Below are 14,966 nucleotides of genomic sequence, written 5' to 3' on the forward strand. Positions count from 1 at the left end.
CCAGATCTCGGCGACAACAAGAGCCGTTTACTCCTCCCCCGTGCAGGAATAGCCCTGGACTCAGAGGAAGGAGGGGCGTGTGCGCGCCCACTCTTCCTCATCCTTCTCCAGCGCTCCTCGCTATTGGCCAGCCACGCCCCACCTTGCCCAGCAACCGATTTTTACTGGTTTTCTGTTCGCGGGGTCGGCTTCGTCTCGGAGAGGAGCTCTGAGTTAAAAGAGGGCGGAGCTAGACTTGGGCGGCCGTCCAATGAAATATCCACCCGCTACTTCTTCCTCCCTCCTTTCTCCCCCCCCCCCACCCCGCCTTTGCTCAGCCGCGGCTTCTTCCAGAAGGTCTTTGGCTCCCTCGGGGAGGACGGGAGCGGTTTTTTGATGGTGGAAAAAGGGCAAGCGAGGCCTTTCGGTAGCCGGAAGCGGACGGGTTTATTTAGAGACAGGCCATACTCATTTCGGTGGGAGCTCCTCCCTAATAACCACGTTTAGGACTACCGTATAGGCAAATCATGCCCATTTATCCAGGGTTTCTCTCGTGCCCACGTTAAACTCCCTCTTGTGAAGCGGCCTTTTTACACGAGTTCACCAGGAAGGAACAGAGGGGACGCTGCCTTTGAGCTAAAGTGGCAATCCGGGAGTAACCCAGTCATTGAGTTACTTTTAATCACATGAGGAAATCAAAAAACGTAGCGGGCCTGCGTTATTTGCCCAGGCCTGAACTCTCAAAATAGCTCACTTCTCTTCTGGGTTTAGGTAGCCTAACGGGGGTCACGGTTTCCCTGAAGCTTTGGCGGAACACAAGAATTCATCTTGAACAGAGTTAAAACGCCTCAGGCTGACGCTTCAAGGATCTCATTTCAAGGCGCTGAGGAAAAGTTACTAGTGCCAGTAATGGCGCCGGTAAGGGCACACACATCCCCAAATTAAATGGAACTTATTTATACAGGAGGAGTCACTGCAGGTGGTGGTTCACTGTATTTTATGTTCCATAATTATAAAATGCTTGGGGGGGGGGCATAGAATCGGATTTGGATTGTATAAAATGATTGTTGGCTTTGTGGGAGCAAGTTCTTCCTATAAAACACAATCCCATCACAGTTACTATATTTTACATGACGATGTTTATTTGCAGATAAACCTGTTTTATATATTACTGAAACGTAGTTGAAACCGGACAAAAGTGTGCCCCGCAGAGATTTGCTGTCCTAAATTTCAGGTCAAAAAGCAGCTGCGATGTCAAGAGAACTGAGGAGAGGTAATCTTAAAAAGATAACCTATAAATGGTTGTACACTTCAAGTGGTGGAATGTGAGTTTCTATAAATGAAGTTGGTCTGTGGGGACAAATTGAGGATTTTTTAACTATCCCCATTATTAATTTTCTTTTGTCATGCTACATTATGCATAAGAATCATTCTTATGCATAATGTAGGAGAAAACATGGTGTTGGTTAGGATAAGCAAAACATTCCTCTACCTAAATTGCCTTCCCAAACAATAGGCCATGTCAGCTCAGTGATAAAAGAATTTAGAAGGCCAAGCAATGTTGATAAAGCTCAGAAAATATACTGGGAGGCAAGCAAAGGCTTTGGGAAACAAAGCCAATATAAGATAAGCCCCAAAAAACAATTCTTTAGAAAGGAACTATATACTAAAATACTCTTGTCAATACATCATTGTTTTTGTAGTTCTACACTGTTATTCCTTAAAACTGCCCCATATATGCACCCATCACATGAACCAATCACATATATGTTTAAATCATGTTGGTTAATCATATGTTTATTTTTATTTGCATAAACCTATATAAACGGGTTTCATCTCCAGATCTTTTTAGGTTTCATTTAGTTGAGTAAAGAAAGAGAGAAATCTTGTGTGCTACTTGAGGGAAATCTCTGTTTATTCCAGAATAAAAGGTTTTCTTGACCCATAGTCCCTTCACTCAAATGGTATGTTCAGATATCAAGAAATATTCAGATATTAAGAATGTTCCCACATGTTGTTTTACCACCCATTTGGTTCTGTTAAATAAACGCACACACAAATCAGGAAAAGAAAAAAGGGTTAAGAAATGCAGATTAACATTAGTGATTCATACCCTGAAAATTCTGTGATACCAAAGCTTTTCAAGTACTGATAATAGATGGCTTCCATTTAACATTTCCATTGTTTCATAATGCGTACTGTTAGTCCTTCATTAACAACAATGAGGACCAACAATTCTTGCTAAGCACAAAATCACATGATTGTGATAGACTTACAACTTAGAGTTAGGGGTTAAGGATGTTAAGAGGTAGGGTTAAGGTTAGGGTTTGCTAAACACAGTGTTTGCTAAGTGCAAAATCGTGATCATGTATGATTTTATTTCTGCCATATATATATATATATGTATGTATATATATATCTGCTCATTGCAAGCTGATTATGAAGCATACAAATAGTGATCAGTTGACAGGATGCTGTAGTGGTCTTAAATGCAAGGATTGGTCATAAACTTATTTGTTTAGCACCATCGTAACGTCAAATGTTGCTGTACAAGGCTGTTGGTAAGCAAGGATTATTGTTAATAACCAGCAGATTTTACTCCCAAATATATCTCCTGCCAATTGCAAACCATTAAGAAGAGTACAAAGCCAACGGTCGTTTAATACAAGTATATGTGAAAGAATTTCAGGGCAGAAACAGTATAATGCTGGAGTAGAGGCTTTCAGAGTACACTGTTCAAAGTTCATATTGTCCAGTAATGATCATTGTTAACCTGATCGTATTTCAACTGATTTTTCTTCACTTCTCTTTTGGAGGAGTGGTAGTAAACTACTTCTTAGAAAGGATATCCTCCAAAGGAGTTAGTTTCCAGCAATGGGATGTGTATATTCAGGTCGTTTAATCCTTGCATTTAAAAGCAATGTGAATTATCCAAACATTTTATAGTGTGGACCTGTCCCCTGTGATGACAGACAATTATTTCCCCAGTTTTCATGCAGGAGAATACTGCTAAATTAGGAGATGAGGATCCTACTTTCACCACGGTGGAAATAGAAATCATTTAGTAAGGGACAGAAAGTGCTTTACTAGATCTTCATCCAGACCAGCAAGGTTTTCTTTTGAATAAGCCAATTGGAGCTGGTTTGTCCTAGCATTGGTCAGCCATTCACAATTTCAAAAGGAGAAAGATCATGTTTTCTGTTAGGAATGGTTTTGCCCATGAAAATTTCCATATGTGGGATGACATCTGGCCATGAGAAACCAGCATCTGCAGTATTTTTGGCCAACTGAATTTTAATGTCTTGGTTCCACCTCTATACAGACAGAACTTTGTGGATTTGAGATGTGGATCTGTAACTTTAACATCATAGTTTTGTAAATATTATTGTCATCTGACTGCTGAAATGAGCACCCATGCTAGAATTTGTAGGAAGTTTGAACCCACCCCTTTCCTAGAAGAATGAAATATTTTAGGAAATATTAAAAAGACAGAATATTATGTTTCCCTGGATGAGAAATGGAGAAACATGTTTTAAAGACAAAGCAGCTCCCACCTTCCTGCCTCCCCTCCCCCTTTGTCAATGGGCCAGAGGCAGAAATCCAACCCCCCCTCCACCTTTGTCAATGGACCATCATCTGCAACACAATAGAACCCATCTAGCAACAGAAACTCACCACATGGCACCTGGGAAGATTACATCAGCCAGCAAGGCTAGATAAGACCCCCACCCCCTGGGAGTCTGACAACCAATCAGGATACTCTTCCTGTGCCCCAGGAAGTTCAAAGCTCAGAGAGGGCATAAAACCTGGGGGCTCACAGCATCTCGGCCCCTTTTATGTTCAGGAACTCAAACCATGTGATCCTGTCCACCATTAAACTATCTTTCCAAGCAGTCTCCATGTTTCCAGTGTCTTTTTCCCCACTTGGAGCTGAACCCAGAAGGATATTTCTTCCAACAAATCTTAATGAGAGCAACAAATCCCATTTAGCAAAAAACAAACAAACAAAAAAACAGTTACCAGGTTCTTTGCTACAGTGGGATCCACACAGTGATGGGTAAGATGCTTTTCTGCAAAAGTACAGACAGTTATCAACAAATAATAAAGCCCATTCTTTTTGGAATCTATCAGAATGTTATATAAACTCTACCTTCCCTTAAGCTCTCAGAAAGAAACACATACAGCGTTTACCTTGTACCTCCATGTCGGGGTGAAATGTAAAATTTGTTACTACTGGTTCTGTGGGCGTGGGTTGGTGAGGGTAATGTGACTGGGTGGGCGTGGCCAACTTTTTTTTTTTAACTTTTCAAAGCATTTTTTCTAATGCTTTGAAAAGCCTCTGCTGATCAGGCAACTCAGCTGGGATTGTCAGAGACTTTTCAAAGCATTTTTTTTACCAACTCTGGCCAAGAGGTTGCAGAAAAAAATGCTTTGAAAAGCTTCTGATGATTTTTTCGTCGGAAGAGGTGGTAGAAAAAATGCTTTGAAAAGTAAAAAAAAAAAAAGCCTCTGAAGATTGTGCGGCTCAGCTGGGTGGGGGGGGGGGGGGCGCAGGGATTTTTGCTACCGGTTCTCCGAACCAGCCGCCACATTGCTACCGGATCAGGAGATCCGGTCCGAACAGGGAGCATTTCACCCCTGCTCCATCTACTGTATGAGGTTTTACACGAGTTCCAATACCACCTTCCAGAAAAGGGGATGAAATTTATTTTTAACCTAGATAGAGGCTACAAGTACGTAGTCCCAAGTACAGTATTCATGAACAAGAGCTGTACTGCATGGAATAAGATCTGGCTATGGGCCTCTGTAAATTTCTAATGAGGTTGAAGCTACTTACATATTCTTTCCTGATGATCAATGTAACATTGCTTTTTGGTGTTCTGCAAAACTTAGAAGGGTTCCTGTAATTAAGATCTGGTGACTGAGAAGATAACTTCTTTGTGCAGAAGTAAAGAGGAATACAGATATTAATTGTCTTGATGGATAAAAGGAGCATGTACTAGAAAATATTGACTCCCCCCCATTTTTTGCTTGAGATTCTTCCTACATGATAGAAATCAAATGTGGAACCTTGGGCATCAGTCTGGATGCTGCCACATCCATAGGAGCCTGCTGCACATCTCGCACATAACTAGTAGAAGTATTCCTATACTCAATATAAAGCTTGACTCAAATGTTTCCAATGGTCAAGACTTTCACATAAATAGAAACATTTAGGGAAGGTTCAATAATTTGGACTGCTTCATCTCTGCTGATTGCCCACCAACAATCCATACCTCAATGGTCACATGTCTAATAACTTGCCACAGACATATTGCCAAAATTAACACCAATTTGTAGGAGAACTTTCTCTGAACAATTTCAGCCAAGAATTGTTTATAATGGAGACAAGTACACATTTTGGTCATAGCACAAATTGTTTATTATGATACTAGAGGCAGAAAAAGCAAATTTAAAAGGGGGTGGGAATGCAAACTCCATCATATAATTATGCAAATTAGAATACATATGATTTGCCAATACCACAGGGTTAAGCATAAGCACACTACATGTGAACAATGCATGTGGTTGGCAAAATCAGGAATAGAGTGTTGTCTATGTGGTAACCTTGGAATTAGAAAAATAACAGTGTATTGAGACAAACAGTATTTTAGTAGTGCAGTTGTTTCTAAAGAGATAATTTTATGGGTTTATCTTATAGTGGCCTTGCTTCCCAGAACCTTTGCTTCTAGTATCTTTTCTCAGCTTAACATTGCTTGGCCTTCTAAATGTTAAGGTGACATGGTCTATTGCTTGGAAAGGTAACTTGAGGGGGGCCATTTGGCTTGCCCTAATCAACACCTAATTTTCTCCTATGATAGTATACCTCAGTAAAGCTTTCACCAAAGTGCTTCATGGTATCTCCTTCATACAGTGATAAAATATGGACTAGATTATACTATTAGATTGGCTCAAAGATGGATAAATGATCACTTATTAGCCTAAATTGCAGCACGATTGCTGGTAGACCAGCAGGTTTCTTTATGCAGTTGGTTGGCTACGATGAGAACAGACTGCTGGACTAGATAGGTGTGGGTCCAATAAAGCAAGGCATTGCTTATGTTTTTATGTTACAGTTTTATGATTGCACTGGAAGGAAACATCAAATGGAATGCCACTGGGCAGACCCCATTTAGAGTTCTCTGTTCAGTTCTGAATATCACAGTTCAAAAGGAACAGTGAAAAATTGGAGCAAATTCAAAGTACCGTATTTTTCTGACTACAAGACTCACCAGTGTATAAGACGCACCAAGATTTCGAAGAGGAAAGTAAGAAAAAAAAGGTTTTTGTCCTCCCCGGCCCTCAGGAGCACTCTGTAGGCCTCCCAAACCCTCTGCATGCCCCAATTTTGCGAAACGGGCCCATTTTTTGTGAAAAATGGGGTGCGCAGAGGGTTTGGGAGGCCTGTAGAGTGCTCTTGGGGGCTGGGGGGGCAAAAACGCCCCCATTTTTGCAAAAAACAGGCCTGTTTTTACGAAAAACGGGGCATGCAGAGAGTTTGGGAGGCCTGCAGAAGAGTGCTCCTGGGGGCTGGGGGAGGGCAAAAATGCCCCATTTTTGTGAATATTGGGCGAAAAATGGGCCTGTTTTTCGCAAAAATGGAATGAGTGGGGCGGGGCTTCAGGAGGCCCAAAATGGCTGTATTCGGTGTATAAGACACAGCAACATTTCCACCCTCTTGGGGGGGGAGGGGAAAGGTGTGTCTTATACTTTGAAAAATACAGTAGGTTGCCAAGATAGTAAAGGGTTTGGAAACCAAGTTCTGGGAGGAACAGTTAAAGGTTTGGGGCATATTTAACCTACAGAAAACACCTAATTACAGTAGGTGACCTCTAACATCCTTTCAACCTCTTTCATTCTATGAATGCAGTTATGAAATATTGAAGATCTAGGTTTTTTTTTAACCTGGTTGATTTTTATAACTGTTGGGGGTAAGTGCTAAAAATACAGATAATGCTTGTTTAGCAACCATGGCAAACTTGGTCATTAAGTAAAGCTGTTACTAAGTGAAAACACAACTGTGCTTATGACCTTCCTTCAGCTTTACTTTACAGACCTGTGAAAGTCATATATAGGAAAACTGGTCACAAAGTTATTTTTCATTACATTTGTACATTTGTAGACGTTCCCTATACAAGGCAATAGCTAAACGAGGACTACCTGTTATTCAAGTTGGGCTTTGTGGACAGTGAGATACCAGGGCAGTGCAGAAATGATTAGGAAGAAGCCCTTCAAATAAAGTATGAGCATAGCACCTTCCTGTATTCATTAAAACAGCCCCACCCTATTTTCAGGTTTCTGAACAAGACTAAAAGCAAATGAGGATGCTTAAAAATTTATTTTAAAGACACTCAGCAAAGGAGATATCTTCTTTAAAGCTTGCATGGAAACCGAAAAACACATGGTTGTCCTAATTGGTAGTAGTGACACTATGGTCATAGTGCAAAGTCTTCTTCTAAATCCTTTTTGAAATTGCACAACCCTATTTGATATTTGCATATATCATAGGTCTCTATGACTTGTACACATAATCATAGGTACTGGAGGTAAAAAAGACAAGATAGCAATCACAGTACAGTAGCACAGTTGAAGCCTGCCTATTTGAACATGAATGCAACAACATTGTTAACAAGCCAGAGTTTTGATGGTGCTACTGAACCTGCTGTCTTGTTTTTTTTTTTTTTTTGACAACTCTTCCCTATCCCATAAATGCTTATATTCATATCACAATAAGCCAAATAGCCATATTTTATGTAAAAACATATCAATCAGTCAGTTAATCATCTACTCAGGACATCCTGAGCCAAAATAAAAAAGTTGCAGTGGATGTAGGAACCTCAACACTATCCAGTATGTGCCTTGTAATCTGTATGTTTATATGTCAGAAGTACATAATTTTTTAAGGGCAGTTTGCTGGGCTTTTGCATCATAAGTCAGGATTGCTAAGCTTTTTCAGGCAGAAAAGCAGAAATTAGTATGCTTTGCTATTTTGATACATTTTAAGAAGAAATTATATAAATTCTGCTGTGAAAACAATCTCCTTTGAGATGAGCTCAGTTCTTGATGACTTAATAAATATGCCCATGTACTTATCCTTGTAATAATAAAAAAATAGTTTGTCATTGTGTTCATTTCTAGACACAATAAATATCAAGGATATGCTCTCTTCTTGCCTCAGTCTATTCAGCAAAAAATGCAGCCCAGTAAAACTTTACTGTTGATTTCTACTAAAAGTTTAAATCTATTCACAACATGTGAAGTGTTTTGTATGAGGTTGGATTAAAGGATTGTGGGAAGTCAGCTGTAGTGATTTGTAGAATATGGTTTATGGCTTACTTTTATGAAGCCTTTGAATTATTCAATGATTTTTGTGCCATGTTCACACTAGGCACAAAGCATTTCTTTAGCATTGTTTTTGAAGCCTGAACCGCCCCATATTTTATCCCATTTGCAACACTAACAATCCTTTTCTTCTCATATATATGTTCCTAAACAGTGACTTATATTTTTAAAAAGATTTTCCAGACTCCACTTACATGCATCACTTATATTTGGTCTTTAAAAAGAATAATCTTCAAAAAGGTGGCATAAGAACATATTTGTTATATATATTTACAAATTTATATAAGAAAGTGGATTGGGTTAATGTAATTTGAAATTATGCTTTGCAGTAAAATTATACTTTGCAATTTATTTTATCTGGAAGAAAGACTAATTGTTGCTGAGAACAGAAGGCTTTTGGAGTTAGAAGTGTATGACCTTGAATTTAGGAGGCATGGATATCTATGGTATGATAAAGCCAAGGTAATTGTAGATTTTAAAAATGGTTAAACCTGCCATACTGAGAATATGGAACAGATATAAAACTAGGTTGTTCTCAAAAAATACCTTGGTATTTTTAGATCAGGAAGCGTTTTACAAAAGATAAATTATTACTAAAGATAAATAGTGGACTTCCAAAGACATTTTAGAATTTTGTCAAGGAGAATGTAGAATAAAAACGAGAAGTGTTGGGAGTAGAAAGTATTTATGTCAATAGTTTTCTTGTCTAGTTATGAGAAAGATTTAAAGTAGCTACAAAAGCTTTTGGTTTGGAGTAATTAAGACTGAATTTGAAATGGAATTGTGTACAAATGGTCAACATATTATTGTTAAAATGTATAAATCTTTTGCTCAAGTATGAAACAGAAGAACAAATGGAAGTTTGTAATCATAAGTTTAAAATGTGGGTTATACATTTATATAATAGTATATAAATAGATCAGTGGGAAAATATGTGATTGGAAGGATAGAAATTTACACTAAAGAGAATTTTTATAAAATGATGTATTACTGGTATATATCAGTGGAAAAACTGTTTTAATGTATAAAGGTTCTTCAAACTTATGCTGGAAATGTAACCAACAACAGTGTTGGTTGGATGTGTGAAATCAGAAAATTTTGGACTCAATTACATTTACTAATACAGAAGTTTTAAAATATTCATATATATTGAAAACAGAAACTTTTATTTTGGGATTGATGGATAGATAAGCAGCTGGAAAAAAATTGTGCAACTTTGGTTTTATAAATAACAACTGCAGCAAGACTATTATATGCACAAAGGTGGAAGGATTTGACTTCACCTGCAATGCAGGACTGGATGGTGAAATGCTAAGATGTCCAAATTAATTACTTTAGAGATAAGACATTGTCTAAATTTAATGATTGGAAACCATTTATTGACCTTTTGCAGAAAAAAAAATAAAGTTTTGATGTATGGTTTTGATTAAAACAAAAGCATTATAAAATATAAGCAATGATGTAACCATAGAATAATAGGTTAATATTTATTTATATTTATAACTGCTATAAATGAAAATTGAAAGTCATTTTTTATAATCAGTAAAGGAGAATATTTGTAGCTCAGGATTGAAATGAGGGGATCTTGGTGATTTTAGCACTGATGATGTTACCTAGTTTGGGTAATGAAAGTCTGCAAGAAAGCAACTATGCTCAAGAGTGCACCAAGGACCAGGGCCGGATTTTCCTATAGGCTAACTAGGCTTCAGCCTAGGGCCTCAAGATCAAGAGGGGCCTATACAGTGGTGGGATTCTGGGGGTTCTAGGGGGTTTGGCCGAACCCTTTGTTAAATTGCTGGCTCACCCGCCCCTCGCCTCCCACCCACGCGGCGCCAGCGTACCGTAGCCAGGGGTAGGCAATTGTGGCTCTTTTACAACCTGTGGATTTCAACTTCCAGAATTCCTGAGACAGCTTGGCTGTCTCAGGAATTCTGGGAGTGGAAGGCCACAGGTTGTAAAAGAGCCACAATTGCCCACCCCTTCCCTAGCCTGAGTTCCACTGCCTGGGATCCACGTGGGCTGCCACGTGGTTCCCCACCGGCTCCGGACGCAAAAGAGCAGGATGGAGAAAGCAGCTTCCACGCCTTCACTCACCCTCACTCTCTGCTCTGTTGGATCGCCGGCCGTTCGCTTACCCAATCTATTGCTGCCTCCAATGGCTAGAGGAAAGAAAAACTTCAAATTCTTGCCGCGGGGCTTCAGAGGGCCGCCCTAGAGCCAGTGGTGCAGCCGAACCCTTTGTTAAATTGCTGGCTTGCCCCGCCCCTCCGCACCACTATTTATTGCCAATAAATAGTGGTGGGCAAGGGCGGGGGAGCCAGCAATTTAACAAAGGGTTCGGTGTTTTTATTGGCCCATGGAGCTTCAGCATAGGCTAATTGGCCTCCCGTCTCTCAGCTGATTTGTCTCAGCTGTTTTGCTCAGGGCTCTTCTGCTTCCTTGCAAAGAGTGCTGATTTTTTTTCCCCTAGCTATGCTGAGAAACGAAACTGAAACTGCTTTGCTTTTGCAAGGTTGGAAAATTAGGCAGGCAGAATTCTTTTCTTTTTCCTCACCAAAAAAGGTAGGTGCAAACAATGGGAAATTTAGGAAAAAAGAGGAGAGTTCAGGATTTTAAAACACAAAAGAAAAAAAGCTCTATTTAACTAGGGAATTGTAATAATTGAGATACTATTAATTGTATATTTCTGAAAGCAGAAATGGTTAAGTTGTGGTTTGGAGGAATATATGGGGGAAATTATTTGGTTTATTATTATTGGTAAATATAATTAATTGATTTGTAAGAAATTGGATTGCATGGAAATAATTGGAATATTCATGTTCATATTGATTAATATACAAAAAAGGTAGTTATATAACTAATTGATTTATATTAAAATGTTGAATTTATATTAAACAACTAATATTACATAATTAACCAATGTGTGGATGGATATAAAAATAGATGACAATAGGAAGGGGTATAATATAGAATAGAAGGGAAAAATTGAATTTGATTAAGATTAGATATGAGGATGAAGGGTAATATTGGTTTTTTACAAAAATAGATGAGGAATAAATATGGCAAAAAGAAAATATAGAAATTGTAAATTTAATTGAAATGACTAAACACTGTTTAAATTTGTGAACCGGCCAAATACTCTGTTCAAAGAAAATACATTGTATGTTTGTATGTGTGTTTCTAATTATTATTTATTCATATTTGTTCTCTTTTATTCTTTAAAGTTTAACAATTCATTCTTTATCTTAATATCTTTATATTTGTTTGGGGTTGGCTTTCTTCCCTTTCATCTTTTTTATTGTACAGCAATCTTTCTCCTCAAACCTACCACCTCTCTTTTCTTTCCTTCTTACTTTCTCTTCCTCCCCCTCTTCTTCTCCTCCCTACTTCCTCTTCCTTTCTCCTTCTCCTCTCTTCCTCCCTCTCTTACCCTCACTCCTACTCTAATTTCCCTTTCCTTCCTTCATCCCTCTCTATTGCTGTATCCTTTTATGCATATGGACTACTCAGAGGGCTGAAAAAGTTATTTCTCACCAGTCCTCGCACTTTTGACCAGTCCTTGAACTTACGACTGTCCTCATATTTTACGTTTTTGCCCTATCTTGTCACCATGGTGAAGAGAAGCAGTTGTGAAATGAGTGACATGGTTGTTAAGAAAGCTGCACGGGCATAAATGTGAGGATGGTCATAAGTGTGAGGACCGGTCAAAAGTGCGAGGACCAGTCAGAAATGACTTTTTTCAGCCCTCTGAGTAGTCCCTATGCACATAGCCACGCCCACCCGGTCACATGACGAGCTACCCACGCCTACAGTCACGTGACCAGCTAGCCACGCCCACCCAGTCACATGATTGCCAAGCCACACCCCAACTAAGCCACGCCCACAGAACCTGTTGTTAAAAAAATTGAATCCCACCACTGGTGAAAGGGCCTCATAAGTGGAATAGCCTAGGGCCTCTTTTCATCTAAATCCGGCCCTGCCGAGGACCCAGGGGTGGGTTCCACTTACCTTTACTACCGGTTCGCAATGGGAGCGCGCATGCGCAGATCACCCATCATGACGTCATGGTGGATGGGCGGAGCCTCCCGCCAGTTTTACTACCGGTTCTATAGAACCAGACCAAACAGGGAGCAACCCACCACTGCAAGGACCCTTCATTTTTTATAATCTCCCTTTTTCTTGTTTTTCTGCACTTGTCTTTGTTCTTTTTTCCTGTTTTTCATTCTAAATATAAGTTCCTGTTATTTTTTATTGTTTTCAAAAGTCTAATAAAGTTCATTTAAAAAAAAGTGAGATCCTTCACTTTTTAAACCAGTTATTGTCCAGCTTTGCAGAATAGAAAATAATGTGGCTTTCATAAGTATTATACAAATATTCATTACCCCTCCCGCTTTCCAAGATAAGTACTGTGCCAATCATGTAACTCTATTGCACTTGCATCCGCTTAAAAAGCTTGCACCATCAGAGTATCTTGTCTATGGCAAGTAAAACTTGTGTGTGCATTTTTGAAATCATTTGTAGAGAGCAATTCAAGTGAATAATTAAACAATGCTATGACTCAGAGTAAATCATTGCTAAGCAACAGCCTTCATAGTTTTATATACTTGTAGAAAAATGTTCAAGATAATCTTTTGTGTATGTATGTATATGTGTATGTATATATGCATATGTATACCCACTATCATGGAACTTTAATTTCCAATTTCATACAATCAACAAAATTTTTTCTTATATAGTATTATGTCAAGTTATGAAATGTGCTGTCGTGTATTCCTTTTTTTAAGGTACAGTACTTACTGCAGTTCTGCATATATACCTGTGCCCAAAGGCACAGATGATTGGAGATGGTACAATTCAGGAAATTTTTTATCACTCATTTTGCTGACTTGAACTAAGAATCTAGTTGTGTGTCACAAAGTTATGTAACCAAGGTCCAAGGTACTTCTGTAGGGGAGGGGTTGTGGGCATTTTGAAATAGAGCAGCTCCACTGCCTAGTTTGCATTTTTTATGGACTTTCTTAACAATGCTTTAATTTTAAGGGAAAATAGTTTGTAGGGAAAGGGCTGTAAGCATTTTGAAATGGAGCAGTTCATTTGCTTAACTTTGCATTTATTTATTTATTTATTTATTTTTGGATGGATGGATGGATAGACTACATTTTTAACACTTTTAATTTTTAAGGGAGAAAATGACAACACCAGATGCCTGTTGACATACTTTGGTGTGTAGCTACATCATACAGCAACTTTTGCTGACTTGCCCTCAAAAATCTGTTGGACTTCAACTCCTATAGTTCTCTGTCATGGTGACCTTAAATACATTAAGAGACTATTTCAGCCCCATCATTTATGACCAGTGGAACAGGTATAGTGGAAATGTAATTCCAACAATATCTCAAAGACTAATTATCCAAGAGCATCACAATTTTTTGTCATCTTATTGTTTTTTCAACAATATCGATGAGGTCAGAGAGGCCTGATCATAGAATAATGTTGCTGTGTATAGTTTAAAGAGAATGAGTTTAATCAGTTGGTATTCCATGAAACTGTTGAGTAATTATGGGAAAATAAACTAAAGAGGTGAAGTTCAGTATATGAGAGCTTTCTCTTCTGGAGAACCAATTTCGTTTTCAATTATTACTTATTCAACTTCTACAGCCACCCATCTCAATCAACGATTGGGCAGTTATAGTTCTAAAATTATAAAAACAATTAAAACAATGTATTAAAACAACAAAAACATCCAAAAGGGAATCATGTAGTAACAGATAATTAACCAGTTAGCCAAGAAACAAGGCCCTTAGCATATTGAGAGCCCCAGTCTCAGTTACAATTATCATACATTTCTTACTAGTTCTCAGTTGTTCTATTTTTTTTCCTGTAAAAAAGGATACAAAGACGACAATTTTGGAGAAATACTCATGGATAGGTGATACCAGTGGTGGGATTCTGCCGGTTCTAGGCGGTTCGGCCGAACCGTTTGTTAAATTGCTGGCTTGCCCTGCCCCTTACCCCGCCCCTCCGCACCACTATTTATTGCCAATAAATAGTGGTGGACGAGGGGTGGGAGCCAGCAATTTAACAAACGGTTCAGTGTTTTTTTGTAATTTTATTGGCCCTGGGAGCTTCAGCATAGGCTAATTAGCCCGTTGATTAGATCGGCGTCCTGACTCTCAGCTGATTTGCTCTCAGCTGTTTTGCTCAGGGCTCTGCTGCTTGCTTGCAGAGTGCTTGAGCAGATTTTTTTCCCCTAACTATGCTGAAAAACAAAACTGAAAGTAAAACAGGCTGTTGGCTTTGCTGTTTTGCAACGTTGGAAAATTAGGCAGGCAGATTTTTCTTTTTCTTTTTCCTCACCAAAAAAGGTAGGTGCAAAACTGCAAACAATGGGAAATTTAGGGCAAAAGAGGAGGTTCAAGATTTTAAAACACAAAAGAAAAAAAGCTCTATTTAACTAGGGAATTGTAATAATTGAGATACTATTAATTGTATATTGTGTTGAAAGCAGAAATGGTTAAGTTGTGGTTTGGAGGAATATATGGGGGAAATTATTTGGGGGAAATTATTATTATTGGTAAATATAATTAATTGATTTGTAAGAAATT

This window comes from Pituophis catenifer, unplaced genomic scaffold (assembly GCF_029215685.1).
Source record: "Pituophis catenifer annectens isolate HBS135680 unplaced genomic scaffold, rPitCat1.0.hap2 SCAF_1, whole genome shotgun sequence".
NCBI lineage: Eukaryota > Metazoa > Chordata > Lepidosauria > Squamata > Colubridae > Pituophis > Pituophis catenifer.